Source organism: Pseudonaja textilis, chromosome 2 (genome assembly GCF_049901715.1).
Source record: "Pseudonaja textilis isolate UNSWEBS1 chromosome 2, rPseTex1.2, whole genome shotgun sequence".
Lineage (NCBI taxonomy): Eukaryota > Metazoa > Chordata > Lepidosauria > Squamata > Elapidae > Pseudonaja > Pseudonaja textilis.
The window spans coordinates 135,548,837-135,557,245 of NC_141991.1; the positions used below are offsets into that span (position 1 = coordinate 135,548,837).

General features: G+C 52.0%; 1 protein-coding gene across 4 annotated transcripts in view; it reads right to left on the bottom strand.

Annotated features, from left to right (window-relative positions):
* The window catches only part of CSAD (cysteine sulfinic acid decarboxylase), a 44,305-nt gene extending 35,898 nt beyond the window's left edge, over positions 1 to 8,407 (bottom strand). Inside the window, exons 1-2 of one of the 4 annotated variants that reach the window (XM_087925399.1) lie at positions 8,362 to 8,407; positions 5,551 to 5,721 (exon numbers count right to left, since the gene is read on the bottom strand). The gene's annotated coding sequence lies outside the window, so the exon portion shown is untranslated. Of the gene's footprint in view, positions 1 to 5,550; positions 5,722 to 8,293 lie in introns of all 4 variants that reach the window. The other 3 variants (XM_087925400.1, XM_087925402.1, XM_087925404.1) reach the window with 3 other exon arrangements.
* Positions 8,408 to 8,409: the final 2 nt, after the last annotated feature.

The following is an 8,409-nucleotide window of genomic DNA, read 5'->3' on the forward strand; positions in this document are numbered from 1 at the left end:
CTACAGGAGAAAATTTGTTTAATGAGAAAAGAAAATATGAACTTGAAACAGGACAGACAAAAGTATAAATATAATGATTTGAATTGATATGAGATAATTAAAATAAAATTGAGAAAATTAAGAGAGGAGAAAAACTATGTAGAAAATGTAAAACAGTAATAAGATATGGAATAGAACATAAATGTGAGCATAAAATTGAGTTTGTGTCTGTATGAAGAAGTTTAACCTGGGACCATGCTATTTTCAAAAAAAGATGTTTTATTTGTATTATTTTTTTTGTATGAAAACCCAAATAAAATTTTCAAAAAAAAAAGAAAAAAGAAAAATGGGTGACTTGGGAGCCCAATTTTTTTTTTGAACCTGAATGGAAAAACGGATACCAGGATGAGATTCGGGGTGGAATTTCATGCTGAAAAATGTTATTTCTTGCTGTTTTTAAAAATCGAGCATTTTTGGTGCCTGCAGAGGAATCACCTGACAGGATGTAGGAAGGATGTCTTCTCTGTCATGGTGCCTACCTTTTGAAACAAACTGTTATGTATTAAATATAGTTGTGCTAAGCCCAGCTTAAGTGAAACTAATCTTTAGATGACCCCAGCTCCAACTGTTTGGAGGGAAATTTAGAACATTCATATTTGAGTGCACTTTTTCAAGTATTATGATTGGTTAAGGCCCTGCGGGCCCAGAGTATAAATTTCAGGCAATTGCCTTCTTTTCCTCAGTTCCAGTTTTAAGTCAATAAATGCTGTTATAGCTATGCTGGTCTGCTTCTTGCCTACTGAAGCCCACTACACAATAGTGTTGATGAAGGTGGGATACTGCAGAGGAGAGAGTTGCTGCTAACAAAAACAGTGAAATCTCTGGGTGTTAGGCTGGGTAACAAGCCCCAGCAGGACTAGTTCTCACCCCTGCCTATCAGTAAGCCACACAGGAGGCACGCTGAAATGGGGCGTTGGTTCTTACCTGATACGCTTCTTTTCGTAGAGCTGTTGAGAGTGTCCAGGTTGGGAGGAGCTCCAGTCTCGGCTCTCACAGGCTGAGCTTGAGATTGAGGCACGCCTCTCACCATCACGTGGTCCTCCGGGCGCGCCCCAGTTTTGCGAAGACGAGAAGGAAGGTCCTGTTCTCATCTTACTCAGGAAAAAAATATTAGTTTGCTCGGTCGAACAGCAGGGTTTCCCACCAGACGGCCTACGGGTGGGGCTGGACACTCTCAACAGCTCTACGAAAAGAAGCGTATCAGGTAAGAACCAACGCCCCTTTTCCATAGAGCTGTCTCGAGTGTCCAGGTTGGGACATACCAAAGCTTGGCTAGTCCTGCGGGCGGGCTCCCGTCTGGAATGGGACCTCTCCTGGAACCCTGATAACCCGCTGGAGGGCACGCCCAACAGGAGAACCCCTCGGAGGTTGGAATGCCTCAACGAGAGGGCCTGATGGAGACAGGGCTGTCTAAAGGTAGCCCTGCCGGGGATGCCACGGATGCTTACTGAGACCGTGGGGCAAGGAGACTAGGTAGAGCGGCCAAAACCTTGTTAGGGACCCGGCACGAGGAGCCCGGGCAGAGGCGAGGATGGAAGTTCCCCTGAGAAGACCTAGCCAGAGTGAGGGGGCGCCCTCAATAACCGGAGGGTCACCGTTGCGAGGGTGGCGATGGGACGCCCTAGGGTGTTATGGGATAGACCCTGTTGGGAACCCCCTGAGAGAACTCCAGGTCAGAGTGATGGAGGGGAGACGTAAGGAGTTCCCGAACTGTGACCTGTGCTAGTGGGGACCAAGTTTGGTTCCGCCCAGAGCGAGGCGGTCGGCCCTGCTCAAGAGCCAACTGACCGAGGACCGCCCCAGAGGGAACTAAGGGTAGTAGTGAGGACCAGGGCAAGGGGTCCGTGTATCTGGATTATGAGGCTGTGGGCCGGGGGCCCAGAGAAGGAACCCCAGCTAACATGGGGTGGGGATAAATGTGTTGCCGGCCAGATGCCCTGGGGCAAGGTGAGGAGGACAAGGGTGCTCCAGACTATGAGCCTGCGTCCGGGAGCCGTATGGTCTCACCGGGAGTCTTGGTATGGAGAGGTAAGGCAGATATGAGGATTAGGCTTCCCCAACGGTTTGGGCAAGGCTGAAGAGAAAGAGATTTTGCAGGAGTTAAGTGTCAGAGTGGAGCCAGACTAGGCGAGAAGCCTGAAGAGGATTGGCTTTCTCGCTCTCCTTCTCCTCGTTTTATACTTGTTTCTTTCTTTCTTTCTTTCTTTTTTGGGGAGGGGCAGCCGCCTGGGGCGACTGCATTATCGGGAACGACGGGCGAACCTCTCCCGGATCCCCGGGAGGGCTTCCTGGACGAGGTGCCTCCGGACCTGTCTGGTTCCGATCAGTCAGGAGGCCTGTAGGGAGATGATTGGTAGTACCTGGGGAAGGAGGAAGAGCGGGAAGAACCTTGGCGAGAAGAGGGAGAGGAACCTCTGAAATCAGACCTCCTAGCAAGAGAAGGGAGATATTTGCGCTTGTTGCGGGTCTCGGCCAGGAATGGGTCGAGAACCGGTCCAAATAGCTTCCCCCAGAGATGGGGGCTGATGCTAGCTTAGCCTTGTTTTTTACGTCCGCCTGCCAGTGGCGGAGCCAGAGAAGGCGACGGGCAGTGACCTGGGACGAGATGGCCCTGGTGGAGAATTTTGCAGCCTGGAAGGTGGCGTCTGCAGAGAACTCGGCTGCGGCCAGGATCTTGGCAATATCCTGGTGCGCTCTGAGATTAGCTGCGGGGACGTGCTGCTTGAGCTGCTGGAGCCACTTGATGGAGGTTCTGGTGAAAAAAGACGCGGCCGTGGAGGCCCTGACCGCCCAGGCATCAGAGAGATGAGCGCGGCGCAGGGCCAGTTCAGCTCGTTTGTCCTCGGGCTGGAGAGCTTCGAGGGACTCACTGGGAGTTGAGCGGGAGGCCAGACCTACTACGGGCTCGTCCACAGGGCGGGGATCGAGCAAGGTAGAGAACTGCGGTTCAAGATGAAAAACCGCTTGTCCTGGGCGTTGGGAGGGGGAGGAGGCCCCGAGGAGGCTAGCTGCCTTGAGACCATGTCAGAGAATATGGGTGGGACAGGAATCACTCGGTTTCCACCACAGGCTGGGAGAAAATGGAGTCGGGAGGAACCCCGATGCCGCTGGGTTGGGTGGGGGGAGGGTTCAGGCCCGAGGTATTCCTGGCCTTGAACAGGAGGGACCTAAATAGATGTGGTTTAAACAGCCCCAGAAACGCGGGCTGGCCTGGAGAGAGGCCCTCGTCCTCCGACATGTCCCCTTCTGGGGGGCCTGCTCCCGAGAGGAGTTCACTGTCTACGACAGACCCCAATTCGAGATCCTCCTCGTCCCCAAAGAGGGTAGGGTCCCCGAGTTCCTGGGCCTCCATCTCCTCCATCTCCAAGGGCAGGGTCAAGTCCCCGTGGAGAGCTACCTGACCATGCGAAGTTGCTGATCCTCGAGCCTCAGGGGCCTCAGGCCTAGGGGCCAGACCGGTCAGCTGCTGAAACTGTTGTGCTATCCCGTGCCGGATGGCCAGCTCCATCGCTCGTTTGAGATTTTCGGGATTTCCACCGTGGGGGTGGGTGAGGCTCCTCCGGGCGCAGACCTGCAGCCGCGGGGGAAGGTGGCCTCAGGGGCCTGTCCAGGCTGCGATGAAGAGGCAGAAGCAGGGGAGGAGGGAGGATGGGTGGAGGTAGAGGGAGTGGGATTGGAAGGGTCCAGAGGCACAGAGCTTGACTCCTTAGAGCGTCTGTCAATCTCCTTTTCAAGGGCCCTGTGTCGCCTAAGGGCATCCCTTTGAGAGGCTTTGGATGTTTCCTGTGCTTGTTTGCGCAGGTGGTGAGACTTAGCCTTGGCCTTCAGGGAAGTGCCACGAGATGCATTGTCGTCTGCCATCTGGAGAGGAGAAAGGAGGAAAAGTTCTTGATTAACGTGAGGTGATTAACAAGGCTGGACACAGCCTAAGCAGGGGCCGGAAACCCAGTACTCGTTTCGCACCCCCCTAGGTCAAGGGCAACAGAGGTGCTTTGCACGTTGTTGAGAAGTAGGGCCTAGCCCAGAAGCCAATTGCCAAAGATGGACGCTAAAAAACCGCCCTGCCGGGCGGACCGGGAAGGGGATGGCGGAGCTGCTACCTCCCTTGCTGGGGAGAGACTGTGTAGCCAGTAGACTCCTATATCTAGAGGAGTACCAAGGCAGGATTGCAAGGTACCAGCAGGGATTTGGACATTCCAAGGATCTGCCCAGGAATCAAACACAATGCGGCCTGCAGGTAGGCCTCGAGCAGTGGCAGGCGTCCCTGGGGCTACCAACCAAAAATTTTAAAGTAAAGTGCCATCACGGGTCCTCGGACAGTTGCACATTTGGATGCGGCCTACGTAGAGGCCGGGGATCCTAGCGCACGTTTCGCACCCCCTTTTGATCAAAAAATTTTTTTTTTGTATTTAAAATAGGAGGCTGTTGCACAGCAGGGCCTAGCCAGAAGCCAATTAGCCAAAAGTTGAACGCCAGGCAGCTACCCCTGCCGGACGGACCGGGGAAGGGGGATGGCAGAGCTGCTAACTCGCCTGCTGGTGGAAGGGCTACAGAGCCAACTAACCCTGGTTAGCCTGATAGAAACTAAGCGCAAACAGGCAAGGATATAGGCAGTCCGGAGTCTGCCTATAAAACATTAAGAAAAACCCTGTTATAGGCCTCTGAAAAATGGCGCCCGGCCATGCGGCCACACACAAGATGGCGGCGACTCCTGCCACTCCCAAGATGGCTGACACCACAGGGAGCCCAAAATGGAGGGCGCAATGACGAGGCAACCCCCAGCAGCGGCTATCACCCAGGAGAAGTTAAAAGGCCCGGAGGCCACAAAGAAGTACCTGGGAGAGGCAGGGAAGCATCTCCCTGGGTTAGAGGGCGTTCGTGGGGGGAAACGCCAAAGAACAAAACCAGGCAGGAAAGAAACGATGCAGCTTCGCACAGAGCGAAAAGGCAGCAATCGGAGGGGGCAGCGCTCGAAGCGCTGGATTCTCCCTTAAAAGGATAGTGAAACAATTCCCCTTAGAAGAAAAAGGCTCCCTAGGGAGCTCAAACCTCAGTTTCCTGCGCTGTCTGAGAGTCCAAGTTGATCAAAAAAAAAAGAAAACACGAGGTGCTAGAACGACCAGGAGCAAAAAGAAAACCAGCCTGACTGCCACGAGGCTGAGCAAAAAACTGGGGCGCGCCCGGAGGACCACGTGATGGTGAGAGGCGTGCCTCAATCTCAAGCTCAGCCTGTGAGAGCCGAGACTGGAGCTCCTCCCAACCTGGACACTCGAGACAGCTCTATGGAAAACACTGGGTGTCAGACTGGGTAAAGAGCCCTAGTGGGACCACACTCCCTGCCCTGCCTGCCAGTAAGATATACTGGAGGCACTGATGTACCTGAGGGATCTATCCCCAGGATTCCTAAGTTAGTCCAGTTCCAACCACAGCAGTACAGGCATTAACCGGAACCATAGGGGCCTTCTCAAAACGACTAAACTGGGAAGACTCAACGAGTTCAATATTACTCACCCAGAACAGTGGAGCTCATACATCTCCCAAGTAGACAACCATCTCCGGGCTAACCAGGTCATGGATGGCGGCCTGAAGGCGGCAACCCTATGTGTCTGCAGACAAGTCATGTTTGATATCTCTGAAAACTTGATAGCACCGGCAAGCGTAGAGACTGTGGCCTATGCAGACCTCAAGAAAAAAATAAGGGAGCATTTTGAGCCGAAACTCTTGGTCATCGCCCAGCGCCATGCATTCGAGTAACATGAGGAGAGGTTCAGGGAATCTGCAGCAGAGTTTATGGCAGCCCTTCGCCAAGCTTTGCCCCAATGTGAGTTCCCTGATCTGGAAGACCGTGTCAGAGACAGTCTCATTTGCAGCCTGCATAACAGTGAATTATAGCAGCGCCTATTTGCCATGGAGAAACTGACCTTCCAAGATGCATTGAAGGAAGTCATGGTGGACAAGGCTGCTGGAGGGGCCATAAAGACTCTCTGGCTACCAAAAACCACACCAACCACCCAACGATCCACCAAGAGACCGCAGAAGGCTTGGGAGAGGTCAGTGAGAGCAAAGAAATAGACACACCCAGATGGCCACGCTCCACAGAGCAAGCAACACCCCCACATAGCTGTGCAAGCTATGGGGACTGCATGAAAGAGCAGGGTGCAGATTCCGCATAGCAGTACGCCATGCCTGTGGAAAGCAAGAGTTTGCCAGTTTGCAGAGGTCGACAGCGGGAAACGAAACCTGCAACACAGCAGCACAAGGTGAAATGGCCCCCAGGACAAAATAGAATTGAGTATTGCTCAGAAAGGCATAGCATCCAACACACAGGGGCCAAATGCCACATCACAGAAAAAATAAGACTCCAACTAAAACTGCAAAGGGTCCCATGCTCCATGGAGCTAGATATGGGATCGACCCTGTCCATTGTCTCCTCCATGACTTTCGACCACATTTGCAAATGTAGCTGATGGTGGGTCCCCCTCAAATCATCAAGCTTAGTGCTAACGGACTTCCAGAATCACAGTGTTCCTGTAAAGGGCAAAGCTACCATTAGAGTACAATTGAGAGTTCAAGGATCATGGAGGGGCCACTAACCAGCCTCATGGGTCTGGACTGGTTCAAGGCCCTGGGCATCGGGGTGACAGGAATCCATCAAATTCAAATAGCCGATCTAGCAGTGGTATGCCAACAATATGCTGATGTATTCAGCACTGAGCTGGGACAATACAAAGGGGCACCCATTTCACTCAACCTCGATCCAGCAGTAACTCCAATCCGATTAAAACTGCACAGGGTTCCCTTTGCATTGAAGCCTAAAATTGATGTGGAGCTACACAAGCTGGTGCAGCAGGGAGTGCTCCAACCTGTAGACCGTAGCCAGTGGGAGACTCCCATAGTGACCCCAATTAAGGCTAATGGGGACATTCACATCTGCACAGACTACAAGTGCACCATAAGCAAGGCACTACAGCAGCATACTTACCCTGTACCAATGGTAAGTCACATCCTCGCCTTGCTCCAGGGAGGCTGAAACTTTGCTAAGCTAGACCTCGCCCAGGCCTACAAGCAGCTACCGGTAGATGATGCTACCGCAAAAGCACAAACAGTCACACACAGAGGTACATTCAGAGTGCGCCACTTGCAGTTTGGGGTAAGCGTAGCACCAGAATTGTTCCAAAGTATTATGGAACAAACACTGAAGAACATTCCCAGTGTCTGCCTGTACTTTGACAACGTCCTTATCGCGGGGGAACAGAAGTCCTGGTGGAACGTCTCCATGCAGTACTCCAATGTTTCTGTGAGGCAGGCCTAAAACTCAAGAGGGAAAGTGCCAGATCGGCATGGAATTCATAGAATTCCTGGGTTTCTGCATCAACGCTGCCGGAATCCACCCATCTGAAGCAAAACAAAAGGCAATTCAGCAAGCCCCCATACCAGAATCGGGGGGGAGTGGGGAGAGAGAAAGAGATTCAAGCATTCCTGGGCTTGCTCAATTTTTAGCATGCCTTCTTAGTGCATAAGGCTGCCCTGGCAGAACCGCTACACCGCCTAGTGGACAAAAAAGGACCCTGGGTCTGGTCGAGCACTCAAGACAAAGCTTCAAGGTGGTAAAATCATTGCTATCCTCAGACTATGTCCTAGCTCATTTCAACAAAACCCTACCAGTAACACTACTAGCCTGTGATCCCATTGGGGCAGTACTGAGCCACAGGATGCCAGATGGTGGCAGACCCCCATCGCATACCTTTCTAGAACGTTATCATTGACTGTGAAATAAGGATCTTTTGATATTTAATAATAAAAAAAAGAACTACAGGAAATGCATACGTGCTTTTGTGTCTTTTTAATTTGAGCATTTTGTTAAAAGGGAAGGTTGCCTTGAATGAGAATTAGGAGGGAATGCTGTATTTCGTTTTCCAAATAATACCACTGTTGAATTGCTTTTCTTAAAAAAAACAAACGAATAAAGATCCTACAAATAAAACCCAGAAAAGAAAAAAAAATACAGAAAAGAGAATGCAACGTGCAAGGAGGAATATTTGTAAAACCAAGAAATACCCCCCCCCCCCAAAAAAAGGTCTGGGAATCCCTGGTCTAGGCTGCGATAATACCGCAAAGGAAAAAAAAGCAGTTTCTTAGTCAAAACCTTTTTTGCGGGCGGGGGAGGGGGAGACACTTGTCCCTAATCAGGTGGGACTACAACTCCTAACAACCGAACCTCCGCGACGCCTCCTCGCACCTCTTCTCTCCTTACCAAAGTGGGGGCAGGAGCGAGAGGAGGAAGGGGACGGGGGGGGGGCGGGAAATCCTTCGCAGACCTACCAGGAAGTCGCCAGGCGCGCGCGTGCGCAAAGCCACCGGAAACCCCGC